Source organism: Triticum aestivum, chromosome 7A (genome assembly GCF_018294505.1).
Source record: "Triticum aestivum cultivar Chinese Spring chromosome 7A, IWGSC CS RefSeq v2.1, whole genome shotgun sequence".
In the NCBI taxonomy this organism is placed as follows: Eukaryota; Viridiplantae; Streptophyta; class Magnoliopsida; order Poales; family Poaceae; genus Triticum; species Triticum aestivum.
Window position 1 is genome coordinate 164711261 of NC_057812.1, and position 16800 is coordinate 164728060.

The following is a 16800-nucleotide window of genomic DNA, read 5'->3' on the forward strand; positions in this document are numbered from 1 at the left end:
TAGAGAGAAAATGAAAGATTTTCCCTATGCTTCAGCCATAGGCTCTATCATGTATGCAATGCTGTGTACCAGACCTGATGTGTGTCTTGCTATAAGTCTAGCAGGGAGGTACCAAAGTAATCCATGAGTGGATCACTGGACAGCGATCAAGAACATCCTGAAATACCTGAAAAGGACTAAGGATATGTTTCTCATATATGGAGGTGACAAAGAGCTCATCGTAAATGGTTACGTTGATGCAAGCTTTGACACTGATACGGACGATTCTAAATGGCAAACCGGATACGTGTTTACATTAAACGGTGGAGCTGTCAGTTGGTGCAGTTCTAAACAAAGCGTTGTGGCGGGGTCTACATGTGAAGCGGAGTATATAGCTGCTTCCGAAGCAGCAAACGAAGGAGTCTGGATGAAGGAGTTCATATCCGATCTAGGTGTCATACCTAGTGCATCCGGTCCAATGAAAATCTTTTGTGACAATACTGGTGCAATTGCCTTGGCAAAGGAATCCAGATTTCACAAGAGAACCAAGCACATCAAGAGACGCTTCAATTCCATCCGGGATCTAGTCCAGGTGGGAGACATAGAGATTTGCAAGATACATACGGATCTTAATGTAGCAGACCCGTTGACTAAGCCTCTTCCACGATAAAGATCTTCGTAGAATATGTGGGAGCCAATATGAGCATCCAGGTTCCGCTATTGGTTATTGACCGGAGACATGTCTCGGTCATGTCTACATTGTTCTCGAACCCGTCGGGTCCGCACGCTTAAGGTTTCGATGACAGTTATATTATGAGTTTATGAGTTTTGCTGTACCGAAGTTATTTCGGAGTCCCAGATGTGATCACAGACATAACGAGGAGTCTCAAAATGGTCGAGACATAAAGATTGATATATTGGACAGCTATATTCGGACACCGGAAGTGTTCCGGGTGATTTCGGAGAAAACCGGAGAGCCGGAGGGTTACCGGAACCCTACCGGGAGAAGTAATGGGCCATATGGGCCTTAGTGGAGAGAGAGAGGGGCAGCAAGGGTGGGCCGCGCACCTCCTCCCCCCTGGTCCGAATTAGACTAGGAGAGGGGGCGGCGCCCCCCTTTCCTTCTCCTTCCCCACTTCCTTCCCCCTGCTAGTAGTAGTCCTACTCCTACTAGGAGGAGGACTCCTCCTGGCGCGCCTATAGGAGCCGGCCGGCCTCCTCCCCTTGCTCCTTTATATACGGGGGCAGGGGGCACCCCTAGAGACACAAGTTGATCCACGTGATCGTTTTCTTAGCCGTGTGCGGTGCCCCCTTCCACCATAATCCTCGATAATATTGTTGCGGTGCTTAGGCGAAGCCCTGCGACGGTAGAACATCAAGATCGTCACCACGCCGTCGTGCTGACGGAACTCTTCCCCGATGCTTTGCTGGATCAGAGTCCGGGGATCGTCATCGAGCTGAAGGTGTGCTAAAACTCGGAGGTGCCGTAGTTTCGGTGCTTGATCGGTCGGACCGTGAAGACGTACGACTACATCAACCGCATTGTGCTAATGCTTCCGCTGTCGGTCTACAAGGGTACGTAGATCACACTCTCCCCTCGTTGCTATGCATCACCATGATCTTGCGTGTGCGTAGGAAATTTTTGAGATTACTACGTTCCCTATCAGGCAGGGCGGACATACTCTAGAGCACCAATGAGGCAGTCAATGCGTGGTACTTGGCGGAGCGTGGCCTCATCCTGAACCAACTTCCATCAACGACGCCGCCCACGCCCCAAGCCCGACTGATGATGCCGCCGAGACTACCCGTAGCACAGAAGCCACGCCGACGGCTCCCAGCACAGAGACCCCGCCCAGCCCGTGCACACTGACTCCGCCGACGCCGGAGGCCGACCTCGCCGTCTGATGCGCACGCGCGTCCTTTCTACTTTTTGTATGCCGAACTTTTCATTCGATCGCCGATCTTGTGGCCGCTTGATCGCCGTATTAGTGGCGTCTATTTTGTGAGCGGGAATGACTACGTTTGAATTTTCCGCGACTGGGGGGCGGCGCCTGGGGGCGTGGCTGGGAGGTAGGTCGCCCCAGGGGCCAATCTAGCGCCGGTTCGCCCCCGGGCCACTCTTTTTCGGCGCCCTGGGGGGCTGAACGGCCGGAGATGCTCTAAGTTTCAAAGAATCAACATCAAGAGAAATTCTATCCACGTTCCTAGCCAACTCATCATTCTTAGACAATTTTTCTTCAGTCAAAGCATTGAAACTCTTCTGTGAACTAATAAATTCTTTAATACTCGATTCAAAATCAGAGGGCATCTTATTATAATTTTCATAAGAATTGTTGTAGGAATTGCCATAATTATTAGAGGAATTATTAGGAAAAGGCCTAGGATTAAAATTACCTCTATATGCGTTGTTACCAAAATTGTTCCTACCAACAAAATCCTCATCCATAGATTCATTATTATTCTCAATCAAAGTAGACAAAGGCATATCATTAGGATCAGAAGAAACACCCTTGTTAGCAAACAATTTCATAAGTTCATCCATCTTTCCACTTAAAACATTAATTTCTTCTATCGCATGAACCTTTTTACTAGTGGATCTTTCGGTGTGCCATTGAGAATAATTAACCATAATATTATCTAGGAGTTTGGTAGCTTCTCCTAAAGTGATTTGCATAAAAGTGCCTCCCGCGGCCGAATCTAAAATATTTCTAAAAGCAAAATTCAATCCAGCAAAAAAAATTGTATGATCATCCATAAATTCAAACCATGAGTAGAGCAATTGTGAATCATTAATTTCATCCTCTCCCAAGATTGTGCAACATGCTCATGATCTAGTTCTTTAAAGTTCATAATATCATTTCTAAGAGAGATGATCTTAGCGGGAGGAAAATACTTAGAGATAAAAGCATCTTTGCACTTATTCCATGTATCAATACTATTTTTAGGCAAATAAGAAAACCAAGTTTTAGCACGATCTCTAAGCGAAAACGGAAATAGCTTCAATTTAACAATATCATTATCCACATCTTTCTTCTTTTGCATATCACACAAATCAACAAAGCTGTTCAGATGGGTAGCGGCATCTTCACTAGGAAGGCCGAAATGGATCTTTCATGACAAGATTCAGCGAAGCAGTATTAATTTCATAAGATTCAGCATTGGTAGGGGGAGCAATCAAAGTGGTGGAGCAGTGATGCGGGGGCGAGGGCGTATGTATCGGCGCCGCGGTGCACGTATGGGAATGGGGGAGGTGTCTCTCCAGTGATAAAGAGGGGTCTCATGCGCGCTCGGGAAACGCATAGGAGTAAACGTTTTCCTAAAATAATCAGCGCGTAGACGCTTGGAGGTTGCTCGGTCACTTCCATCAGTCTATTTTTCAATCCGGCCACACTATACTAGCTGTTGCATGCTTTAATTGTTTTCCAAACATGAAGATTCTGTTTTCCATAGAAAACCATGCACTGAGGTTTTGCGAAAAAGAATACTATACTACTATAATGGTGAGAGTGGTTTTTTTTTCATTTTGAGCTCATGTTGCACTATATGTCTTGGCATTAACAAAATCATATTTGTCCATTCTAGACAAATGACATATTTCTGGCATTGATATATCTTTAGTTTTGTCTTCTATAAAGTCAATTGCATATTTTTTTTATTAATTGATCTTCAGGCTTTTCTTCGCTGACTAGGTTCACGGCTTTCACTAAAATTGATGCTCACATGTGTATCTCGATGATGTGCTTCATATATCTAGGATATGATGAGATATTTTATTTGCCATTGCATGTCCCATTATATTGCATCAATATTATTTTGTTGTAGCAATGGCAGTCGTGTTTGATTTGCTTGGTCAACTTTCGTCCATGTCAGGTGCAAATTAATATCAATATCCACACAACCACACTTGTAATTATTTTGTTTTTTATATCCATTGGATGCACCAAAATATGTTTCCTAATTTATTTTTTTGCATTTTATTTCTCACGTTGACATGAGAGTAGTATCAATTATTTTGTTTTTTATATCCATTGGATGTGCCAAAATATGTTTCCTAATTTAATTTTTGCCTTTTATTTCTCACGTTGACATGAGAGCAGTATCAATTATTTTGTTTTTATATCAATTATTTTGTTTTTTATATCCATTGCATGCGCCAAAATATGTTTCCTAATTTATTTTTTGCATTTTATTTCTCACGTTGACATGAGAGTAGTATCAATTATTTTGTTTTTTTATATCAATTATTTTGTTTTTTATATCCATTGTATGCGCCAAAATATGTCATTGGATGCTTTAGTTGTTTTTCGAGCATGAAGATTCTGTTTTCCATAGAAAACAATGCACTGAGGTTTTGCCAAAAAGAATACTAGTATAACGGTGAGAGTGGGGTCTATTTTTGCGTTTTGAGCTCATGTTGTATATCTCTTGTGGCATTGAGAAAATCATATTTGTCCATTTTAGACTAATGACATATTTCCAGCATTGATATATCCTTTTTGTTCTGTCTGACCTATAAAGTCAACTGCATGTTTCGTATTAATTGATCTTTAGGCTTTCCTTTGCTAAATGAGTTTTTGACTAGGCTCGTGGCTTTCGCGGATTAAAATGGATGTTCACATGTGTATCTCGATGATATGCTTCATATATATGGGAAATGATGAGATACTTTATTTGGCATTGCCTATTCCATTATATTGTAGTAATATTACTTTGTTGTAGCAATGGTGGTCGTGTTTGATTTGTTTGGTCAACTTTCGTCCATGTCATGTGCAAATTAATATCGATATCCACACGACCACACCTATAATTACTTTGTTTTTTATATCTATTGATGTGCCAAAATATGTTTCCTAATTTTTTTGTTGCGTTTTATTTCTCACGTTGACATTTTGTTGTAACTTAGAGGTTCTTTCTCCGCTGGTTTTAGAGTTAAAATTTTTGTCTACACACTCAAGATTCCAAACAAAGTACATGCTAAAACACCACGACATATTTGCGTATGGCCCTTAAAATATACTATGAAAGGTGTCTTGTGCGTGATTTGGAGACTCATTATAGTTTTTGTCAATCTCCATGTTTTATGGTGACGTGTCACTACTCACTTCTAGTTGTTCTATCTGCCTCATTTCCAAAAAACAATATTGATCATCATATTAGGCTATTAGTTGTTGCATGCTTCTGTGGTCTCACAATGCTTGCACAGTTGTACTACTAGTGTCCATGTTTATTCTAGTGGCAGCAACATGTTACATGATGAAAGGACATGCGGTGCCCAATGTGTGGTTTTGGTAATTGATGACATTCTCTACGGGATAATGGTTGCATTGAGTTATATTGGAAGAATTTATCCATAGGCAGTTCTTGAAGTCCATGGGTTGGTTTCAAGGAGTTTATGAGTTGACCAAGGTGCTATTAAGGAATTATCCAAAGATTGGTCATGTGAGTGTTGAGCTTATTGCAAGCATGTCTTGAAGAAAAAGATTGTGTGATCATTCATGTTTACCTTCAAGACATCATCCAAATGAAGAGAGTTGGAAAGATTCAAGGTTGATCAAGACTAAGTCAAAAGTGAATCAAGTTGATCAACTCACAAAAGCATAGAAGAAGTGCCGAGAGGGATCAAGTGATCCCATGGTATGGTAAGCATTGTCCATTGCGCTTTGTGTACTAACCCATGGTCTATGTGAGAGTTCTATGTGGGGTTGGGTACGTGTCCATGGGCTTGCGTCAAGAGGAAGATATCACTCACCACATGGAGAGGATGACATCAAGTGGTGATCGTCATCAAGATTTCCATGTGCAAGTTCAAGTGGAGCATCACGAAGAGATCAAGTGCTTGAAGCTTGTCGTCCATTGTGGTGTCAAGGGACTTGTGAAGATGTTCCGAAGAGTGGCGCACCCATAGTGGAGTATGGGGGAGCAATCAACTAGTCTTCATCGAGCCAACACAATCAAGAGAGATGGTCTAACTTGAGGAAGTCAAGATCCTCATCATCTAGCTTAAGTGGACTATTTGCAAGGCAAAGGTTTTCCCTTGATAGGTTTGTACCGGTCTCATTGTGGTAGATGGGAGACCGGGTTGTAGGATCGATTGTCGTACTATCAAGGGGGGCTCTCTAGTGAGTAGCTTGATCGTATCGTTCGTCGAGAGCTCTAACCATTGCATCCTTTCATCATCTTTCTTGGTTCTTGTTTGGTTCTTCTCCTTGTGAGATTTGGAGCTTATGGTCATCTTCATTACAAGCTCGAGTTCATCGAAAGCCAATTTCATATGCATCTTCTTTCGTTTTTCGGTGTTGGAGTTTTTACCGGTCTTATTTGAGAAAGGGTTCTCACCATTTTATTTTTGGTTTTTTCTCAATTGCTATTTCTTGATATTTCTATCAAGATTGTGTTTTCTCTTGTCTTTAGCTTTCCAACAAACTTGATTTCGTCGAATTCGGAGCTCGTATGCGAAAGTTGTGGCTGTTTTGATCTTACCTATTTTACATATAGAGGTTGTACCGCCCCTTAGGGAGGTTGTACCGGTTTACCGGTATAACCGGTGTTTGGAGCGGTTGTATCGCTCTAGAATTGGTCCGAAGGTTGTACAGGCCCTGTATCGCTCTACCACCGGTCTGGGTTCTATTGTAGAGCGATTGTACCGGTTAGTTCAGCTTAACCGGTTCTACCGGTTCCCGGGGCTGTTGTACCGCTTAGGGCTTTTTCCTACAGGTTGGTTTTCCTCTGCTTTGACCGGTTGTACCGGTTCATGCATTGGTTGTACCGGTCCTATAGTTTTCTGCACATAACGGGCAGATTCGTGGGGACCTATAAAAGGGGGTCTTCTTCCCCATTGGACCCCATTCTTTGAGCTCGTGTTCTTCCTCATTGTTGACCCTTTTTGAGCTAGCTATCTCTCAATCCCTCCATGGATTCTTGCTAGTTTTGAGGGGAAAATAGAGAGGAGATCTTGATCCACATTTCCACCAATCACTTTCTCCTCTATGTGAGGGGAACCCTTGGATCTAGATCTTGGAGTTCTTGGTGTTCTCCTTCTTGTTCTTCCTCTCATTTCCCTCCCTAGCATTAGTTGCTTTGATGGGGTTTGAGAGAGAAGGACTTGGGCACTCCATGTGCCCTTTCCATTGCATTTGGTGCATCGGTTTGAGTTCTCCACGGTGATATGTGGAAGTTACAAGTTGAGAAGCTTATTACTCTTGGGTGCTTGGTACCCTTGAGCTTGTTCCTCTTGGGTGCTTGGGCGCCCTATATGGTTGGTGGTGTTCGGAGCTCAATCATTGTAGTGTAAAGCTTCGGGCAAGCGTCGGGGTCTCCAATTAGGTTTTTGAGATCACCCCGAGAAATTTGACGGGTTCCGGTGACCGCCCCAAGGGTTGCCAAAGTGTACGGGTTTGGTGAACGCCCCCAAGGTTGTCATTTGTATGGGTTCGGTGACCGCCCTCAAGGGTCCCTTAGTGGAATCACGACATCTTGCATTGTGCGAGGGCGTGAGGAGATTACGGTGGCCCTAGTGGCTTCTTGGGGAGCATTGTGCCTCCACACCGCTCCAAACAGAGATTAGCATCCGCAAGGGTGTGAACTTCGGAATACATCGTCGTCTCCACGTGCCTCGGTTATCTCTTACCCAAGTCCTTTACTTATGCACTTTACTTTGCTATAGCCATATTGTTTCTTGTCATTTATCTTGCTATCTCTTAGTTGTTTATCTTGCTTAGCATAAGTTGTTGGTGCACATAGGTGAGCCTAGTTGTTGTAGGTTTTGTGCTTGACAAATTAACCGCTAGGTTTATTCCGCATTTGTTCAATCCTAAACCGTAATTACTTTAAAGCGCCTATTCACCCCCCCTATAGGCGACATCCTCGATGTTTCAATTGGTATCACAGCCCCGTCTCTCTTTATTAGGCTTTACCGCCTAGAGAGTAAAGATGTCGACTAGGGGATTAGGATTGTCTGACACTCTTAGTTTCGATGGCACAAATTTTGATGTTTGGGTAATTCGCATGCTTAACCTCTTTAGGGTCATGGACCCAAATTTAGAGCGAATTATAGATATGGGTTTTTCTCCTCCAAAGGATCCCCAAAGATTATCTTTAGAGGATGAGAAAAATTCTTATCTCAATGCTCAAGCTTCTAATGTGCTTTTCGATGCTTTGAGAAATGTAGTTATATTTCAACTCATGTCGTTTCCGGATGCTCATGAGTTATGGACAAATCTTCAAGATAAATATGGTATGTCCAAAATTTGTGGGGATGATTGTTCTCCCTCCACCTCTGGCCGTGCTGCTTTCTCAACTTCTTCTACTTTGCCTACATGTGGATTGCCACAAGGTAATGCTATGGTGAGCAGTGTTTGTCATTGCGATGATGATAGTGTGCTTATCGTTGATGACTCTTCATCACTATCTTGTTGCAATGCTCCATCTTCAGACTTTAGCACTTAGAGCACTGATAACCCACAAGTATAGGGGATCGCAAAAGTTTTTAAGGGTAAAATATTCAACCCAAATTTATTGATTCGACACAAGGGGAGCCAAAGAATATTCTCAAGTATTAGCAGCTGTGTTGTCAATTCAACCACACCTGGAAACTTAGTATCTACAACAAAGTATTTAGTAGCAAAGTAATATGATAGTAGTGGTAACGGTAGCAAAAGGTAACAATAGTAAAAGTAATGTTTTTGGTATTTTGTAGTGATGATAGCAATAGCAACGGGAAAGTAAATAAGCGAAGAACAATATATGGAAAGCTTGTAGGCAATGGATCGGTGATGGAGAATTATGCCGGATGCATTTCATCATGTAACAGTCGTAACCTAGGGTGACACAGAACTAGCTCCAGTTCATCAATGTAATGTAGGCATGTATTCCGAATATAGTCATACGTACTTATAGAAAAGAACTTGCATGACATCTTTTGTCCTACCCTCCCGTGGCAGTGGGGTCCTTACGAAAACTAAGGGATACTAAGGCCTCCTTTTAATAGAGTACCAGAACAAAGCATTAACACATAGTGAATACATGAACTCCTCAAACTACGGTCATCACCGATAAGTATCCCGATTATTGTCACTTCAGGGTTAACGGATCATAACACATAATAGGTGACTATAGACTTGCAATATAGGATCAAGAACACTCATATATTAATGAAAACATAATAGGTTCAGATCTGAAATCATGGCACTCGGGCCCTAGTGACAAGCATTAAGCATAGCAAAGTCATAGCAACATCAATCTCAGAACATAGTGGACACTAGGGATGAAACCCTAACAAAACTAACTCGATTACATGATAGATCTCATCCAACCCATCACCGTCCAGCAAGCCTACGATGGAATTACTCACGCACGGCAGTGAGCATCATGAAATTGGATTAGTCATAAATTTATTAAACTCATCTAAGTATGGGCTAGCAAATTTAGTAAATGGGATTTCAACTTTATCATATTTATAGAGAGAATTTACCTTTACTACCTGTGCCCGGGGAACCATGTATTTCTTCAATAGGAGGTAAATTCTTAACATCTTCACCTTTAATACAATTTTCTTTCATAGATTTCTTTGCCTCTTGCATATCTTTAGGACTGAGAAATAGAATACCCCTCTTCTTCGGAGTTGGGAAATATTTAGCAGAGAAGTAATAAATCATATCCTGGGGACTACGCACACAACCACGATCAAGAGAATTAAACCATATCTTAGCATCACCCTTTAATGAGAACGGAAATATTTTAAGGATATAAAAGTAGTGAGTTCTCTCATCTTTAGTGAACAGGGTGGCAATAGCATTTAATTTAGTAAGATGTGCCACAACAGTTTCAGATTCATAGCCATGAAAAGGATCAGATTCAACCAAAGTAATTATATCAGGATCAACAGAGAATTCATAATTCTTATCGGTAACACAGATAGGTGAAATAGCAAAAGCAGGGTCAGGTTTCATGCTAGCATTTAGAGATTGTTTATTCCATTTAACTAATAACCTCTTGAGTTCGTATCTATCTTTGCAAGCTAAAATAACTAAAGAAGCTTCATTATCAAAAACATAACCCTCAGGAATAATAGGCAAGTCTTCATCATCAATTTCATCAGTATTATCAGATTCAATATTTTCAATTCTAGCCCTAGCAAGTTGTTCATCAAGAAATTCACTAAGTGGCACAATAGTATCAAGTTTAGAAGTAGTTTCATCATAAGTATCATGTATAGCAGAAGTGGCATCATCAATAACATGCGACATATCAGAACAAATAGCAGAAGCAGATTTAGGTGTCGCAAGCTTACTTAAAACAGAAGGTGAATCAAGTGCAGAGCTAGATGGCAGTTCCTTACCTCCTCTCGTAGTTGAGGGATAAATCTTAGTTCTCGGATCTTTCAAGTTCTTCATAATGATAAGCAGATATAAATCCCAAGTGACTCAAGGAATAGAGCTATACTCCCCGGCAACGGCGCCAGAAAATAGTCTTGATAACCCACAAGTATAGGGGATCACAACAGTTTTTGAGGGTAAAGTATTCAACCCAAATTTATTGATTTGACACAAGGGGAGTCAAAGAATATTCTCAAGTATTAGAAGCTGAATTTTCAATTCAACCACACCTGGAAACATAGTATCTGCAGCAAAGTACTCCCTTTGTCCCATAATATAAGAGCGTTTTTTACACTAGTGTAGTGTCAAAAACGCCCTTATATTATGGGAAGGGGGGGGTATTTAGTAGCAAAGTAATATGATAGTAGTGGTAACAGTAGCAAAAGGTAACAGTACTAAAAGTAATGTTTTTGATATTTTATAGTGATGATAGCAAATAGCAACGGGAAATTAAATAAGCAAAGAACAATATATGGAAAGCTCGTAGGCAATGGATCGGTGATGGAGAATTATGGCGGATGCGATTCATCATGTAACAGTCTGATAGGTGGGAACCCGATGAACGAGTTCACGCCCGAGGATGGCCCGATCTTCACGTCGTAGGATTGAATCGGGAGGGATAACTAGCTGCAAGCAGCCGGGATAACTAGCTTTATACCTGTCAAGGATTGATGCAACCCGTACATTGGGGATGGCTGACCGAAGCTACAAGAACTCCAACCCGCTGTCCGAACAACCGCAGAACCACAAACCGGGACTAATCCACACAAAACGGCCGGAACCGTAGATCACGAACTAGGGGGAACCAGAGGCTCCTTCTCGCGAATCCGAATGAACTCACAAGAGCAAAGGTAGCAAGATCTCTCGGATCTCTCTAGCAGTCTTGCTGCATAAACATGTAGCTGAATGGTTTGACAAAAAGTTTTCTAGAGGATGGGGGAGATGGGGTTTTATAGTAGGGACAACTCCCCTTGGCTAGGTGTGAAAATGGTTTCAAAAGTAAACATGTTTGCATGGCTTTCTTGGGGGAATAAGCAGTCAACTTTGGGAGTTGTTGGAGAGCTCCTCGGAAATTCGTGAAGCCTTGACAGCCTGAACACCTTCCACGAGAATGACTACAACTTTTGACTCACAACTCCAAATGATGTGAGGTTTTTTGCATTGGAAAGATAATTTGATGGAGCTTCTGGTGATGTACCCCTATGGCCCCTTCTCTACACCATATGGGTGTGGCACAAAGAAACATCAGAGGTAAAATCTGACAGCATCAGCTTCACTTGAAACTTGTTTTCTCCAAACTTTTTTCTCCAAAGCGGTTACTTCAAAAGCTCATAGGTTGTTGGATTTCTTCCATGTGATACCTAAGTTCAACCAACAATAATTGAGATGAAATTGCAGCCATTTGGTCAAGATTGTGGTATGAACTTAAGTTAGCGTTCACTTGGCCATGCGTTTGCTTGATTCGGCTTAGTAATTCTTTCCAACTAAATTGTGCACTTTTCTGAAATGTCATGTATGATATACCCATGTGCTAATCATCCTCCCTCCCTTGATGAAGAATCATCCTCGACTCTCTTTGATCTACAAAAGATAAGTAGAAGGGAAGTAGATAATATCCATGCAAAGAAATAATACAATCCTCATTTGTAGAAACTTTCACCTTTGAATTGTGTTGCATTTGATCATGTACTTGTTTGTCATGACTTGGAGTTTGTTCAGGGATGATCAGTGTTGTTTCAATGATTGAGATGTCCTTATAATCCCTCCTCTTTTGAAAAGGAGTCGTCCTCGAGTCTATCTGGTCTTCACACAAAAGAAAGTAGGGCAAGACCAAATCATAATGCAAATGTTTCATGATATGAAGAATTTTAGTTTTCAGCTTTGCTATCATATGGACGGTGCCAACATGATGTTTTGTTTGACTTAGGAGTTCCTTCCAGCAAATATTTTCATGGGAAACAAATTTATAACCAACTATGAGCCTCTCCATATCATCCTCCCTCTCTTGGAGAAAAGTCGTCCTCGACTTCGTTCGCTCTACAAAATTATGGCACGAGGACATTACAAAATAACTAGGAAAAGAGAATGATGAATAATCACGTGCAACATTCAGTTTTATTGGATCTTTAATAGCCTCTTCAAGATTAGCAAAATCACATTGCTGGATGGATGATGTACCAAACAATTTTTCTCTAATCTCATCACGCCATTGCTTCAAAAACTCATAAGTGCATACCTCTGGCTTCCTCAAAATGGAAGATCCTTTTTGTTTTACCTCATTGAGTACTTGAATGCCTTTTTAAAAATCAATCTTCACACATGCACCTTCTGTAGTGGTGTTCCAAGTGCACCACAATTGTTTCTGGATCTCGTCCTCCCATCGTTTCAAGGGAGCTAATAGGTATGACTTTTCCATCTGCACATATTGTAAAGAAAGATAATTTTGTGAAAGGTTAGTAATTGAATACTCCTCTCTCTTTTCATTTGGTGTATCACTCATTTCTTTCATATTATGGGGAAACACCTCAAGCTCACGTTTGGTGGACTCACACAACTCACTAATCTTCTCTCTTGGATGATGTGGTATATTATGTTGTGGTTTACTCATCTCTCTAATGTGGTGTGGAATGATCTCAATCTCACATTTTGTGGACTCACTCACCTCACTTTTCTTATCACTCTCAATATATGGAACTGTGGAAAGTGGACACTCTTCCTCACATTTGGTGGAGTCACTCAAATCATTTTTCCTTTCGCTCTCAATGATGGGATTTTTGAAAGTGGACACTCTTCCTCACTTTTGGTGGAGTCACTCAACTCATTTTTCCTTTCACTCTCAAGTGGTGGGATTTTTGAAAGTGGACACTCTTCCTCACTTCTGGTGGAGTCACTCATCTTGCTTTTTTATCACTCACAAGTTGTGGGATTTTGGATTGTGGACTCTCTTCCTCACATGGAAATTGCGGCACATGTTTCTTGGATGTTGAGAGAATAGTGGTGGTCAAGATGCCAACATTAGGAGTGAGCTTCTTAGGTAAACATGGGGCTATGAATCACCGGAGCCGCTCCATCAACCACAGTCATGCTTTGCGGTCGGTCGTCGTTGTGTTGATGGGTGCCACAACTTCTCCCTCGAGCATGACATCCTTGTTGCACTTCAGGTGTAGCAGCGACACATGCATGAGCAGCAACACCATGCCTGGGAACATGTCCTCGTCGCTGCACTACTTGAGTAGTAGGGACACGCCCCCAAGCAGCAACCTCAAGCCCTAGAGCATGTCTTCTTTCCTGCACTTCATGAGCAATAGGGTATTGTCGATGTCGAACCCTATCACCACATGTTGGAAGACGCTCGTGAAGCATCCTCTCCATGGCTCGTAGTATGTTGTTCTTGAGTTGTTGCACATCAGCGCGGGTGGCCAAACAATTTCCTTCTCCATGATTCTTTCGACGCACATTTGGTGTAGATCCAGCCATGTTAGTAGGGCTAAAAAGTGGAATAGGATAATTTTGTGGAATCACACAACCTCACCTCTTACTCACCAAAGTTCTTATGAGTTCACATCAGACCGTGCTTCTCTCGGATGTGTTAAAGCGATTGAAAGACAGGGATCAAAGAACTAGCTTTGGTTTTTTGTGGATCTTGGTGGGGTAAACAAAAAAATGGCTTGTGCTGAAATCAAGTTGATGCAAATCAAGAAAATATGGGGATAGATCTGTTGCACCTTTGCACCAAGATTGATAACACACAACACACAACACACAAGCTTCTGGAATTTTTTCTACCAAACTGAAACTTTTGGATCTTACACAACACTTTCTTTTTCTCTTTTGACTTTTTTTCTGCCACTCTTTTCTTTCTCTCTTTGATTTTTTTGCCACTTTTTTCCTCTCTTTTTCCAAAGCACGACAACCAAATCTGAAAGCAATTACAAAGATGAACTTGGTGCGGATCTAAAAGATGAAGAACATGCAAGGTATGCAATAATAAGATCTCAGCAGCAACAAGGCTTGGATTTATTTTTGCTGAGGCTTTGGACTTCTAGGACAAAAAATATAGCATGAAAAACACTCGATCTAAAGGGATGATAGCAAGATAAACTTGGATAACAGATCCTACCATGTGAACGAAGGCTCTGATGCCAGATGATAGGTGGGAACCCGATGAACGAGTTCACGCCCGAGGATGGCCCGATCTTCACGTCGTAGGATTGACTCGGGAGGGATAACTAGCTGCAAGCAGCCGAGATAACTAGCTTTATACCTGCCAAGGTTGGATGCAACCCGTACGTTGGGGATGGCAGATCGAAGCTATAAGAACTCCAACCCGCTGTCCGAACAATCACAGAACCACAAACCGGGACTAATCCACACAAAACGGGCGGAACCGTAGAGCACGAACTAGGGGGAACCAGAGGCTCCTTCTCGCGAATCCGAATGAACTCACAAGAGCAAAGGTAGCAAGATCTCTCGGATCTCTCTAGCAGTCTTGCTGCATAAGCTTGTAGCTAAATGGTTTGACAAAAGGTTTTCTAGAGGATGGGAGCGATAGAGTTTTATAGCAGGGACAACCCCCCTTGGCTAGGTGTGAAAATGGTTTCAAAAGTAAACAGGTTTGCATGGCTTTCTTGGGGGAATAAGCAGTCAACTTTGGGAGTTGTTGGAGAGCTCCTTGGATATTCGCGAAGCCTTGACAGCCTGAACACCTTCCACGAGAATGCCTACAACTTTTGACTCACAACTCCAAATGATGTGAGGTTTTTTGCATTGAAAAGATAATTTGATGGAGCTTCTGGTGATGTACCTCTATGGCCCCGTATTTCCATCATATGGGTGCGGCACAAAGAAACATCAGAGGTAAAATCTGACAGCATCAACTTCACTTGAAACTTGTTTTCTCCAAACTTTTTCCTCCAAAGCGGTTGTTCCAAAAACTCATAGGTTGTTGGATTTCTTCCATGTGATACCTAAGTTCAACCAACAACAATGGAGATGAAAGTGCAGCCATTTGGTCAAGATTGTGGTATGAACTTAAGTTAGCGTTCACCTGGCCATGCGTTTGCTTGATTCGGCTTAGTAATTCTTTCCAACTAAATTGTGCACTTTTCTGAAATGTCATGTATGATGTACCCATGTGCTCATCACAATCATAACCTAGGGTGACACAGAATTAGCTCTAGTTCATCAATGTAATGTAGGCATGTATTCCGAATATAGTCATATGTGCTTATGGAAAAGAACTTGCATGACATCTTTTGTCCTACCCTCCCGTGGCAGCGGGGTCCTTATGGAAACTAAGGGATATTAAGGCCTCCTTTTAATAGAGTACCAGAACAAAGCATTAACACATAGTGAATACATGAACTCCTCAAATGCGGTCATCACCGGTAAGTATCCCGATTATTATCACTTCAGGGTTAATGGATCATAACACATAATAGGTGACTATAACCTTGCAAGATAGGATCAAGAACTCTCATATATTGATGAAAATATAATAGGTTCATATCTGAAATCATGGCACTCGGACCCTAATGACAAGCATTAAGCATAGCAAAGTCATAGCAGCATCAATCTCAGAACATAGTGGATACCAGGGATCAAACTCTAACAAAACTAATTCGATTACATAATAGATCTCATCCAACCCATCACCGTCCAGCAAGGCTACGATGGAATTACTCACGCACGGCGGTGAGCATCATGAAATTGGAGATGGAGGATGGTTGATGATGACGATGGCGACGGATTCCCCTCTCCGAAGCCCCGAACGGACTCCAGACCAGCCCTCCCGAGAGGTTTTAGGGCTTGGCAGCGGCTTCATATCGTAAAACGCTATGAATTCTTTTCTCTCATTTTTTTATCCCCGAAACACAATATATAGAGTTGGAGTTGGAGTCGGAGGAGCTCCAGGGGGCCCACGAGGTAGAGGGGCACGCCCTAGGGGGGTAGGCGCGCCCCCACCCTCGTGGATAGGTGGTGGCCCCCCTGGCTTTCATCTTTTGCAGCTATTTTTTATATTTTCCAAAAAGTTGCTCCGTGAAGTTTCAGGTCATTCCGAGAACGTTTGTTTATGCACATAAATAACACCATGGCAATTCTTCTGAAAACAGCGTCAGTCCGGGTTAGGTCCATTCAAATCATACAAGTTAGAGTCCAAAACAAGGGCAAAAGTGTTTGGAAAAGTAGATACGACGGAGACGTATCAAGCACTCCAAATGTCTCACATGCTTGTGTTGATAGTCCTTGCATATCATGTAGAAATTGCTTGAATACATCTCGTGATGATATGCTTGCTATGTCTTGTTGCCATGATAAAAATGCATCTATTTCCTTGAATTGTTGTGCTAACAATGCATAGGAAATACAACACCCCATGGAACAAGATGTGGTCTTGAATGGTGCTTCAAGGGATCCTACATCATCATCTATTGCATTTTGCCTTATG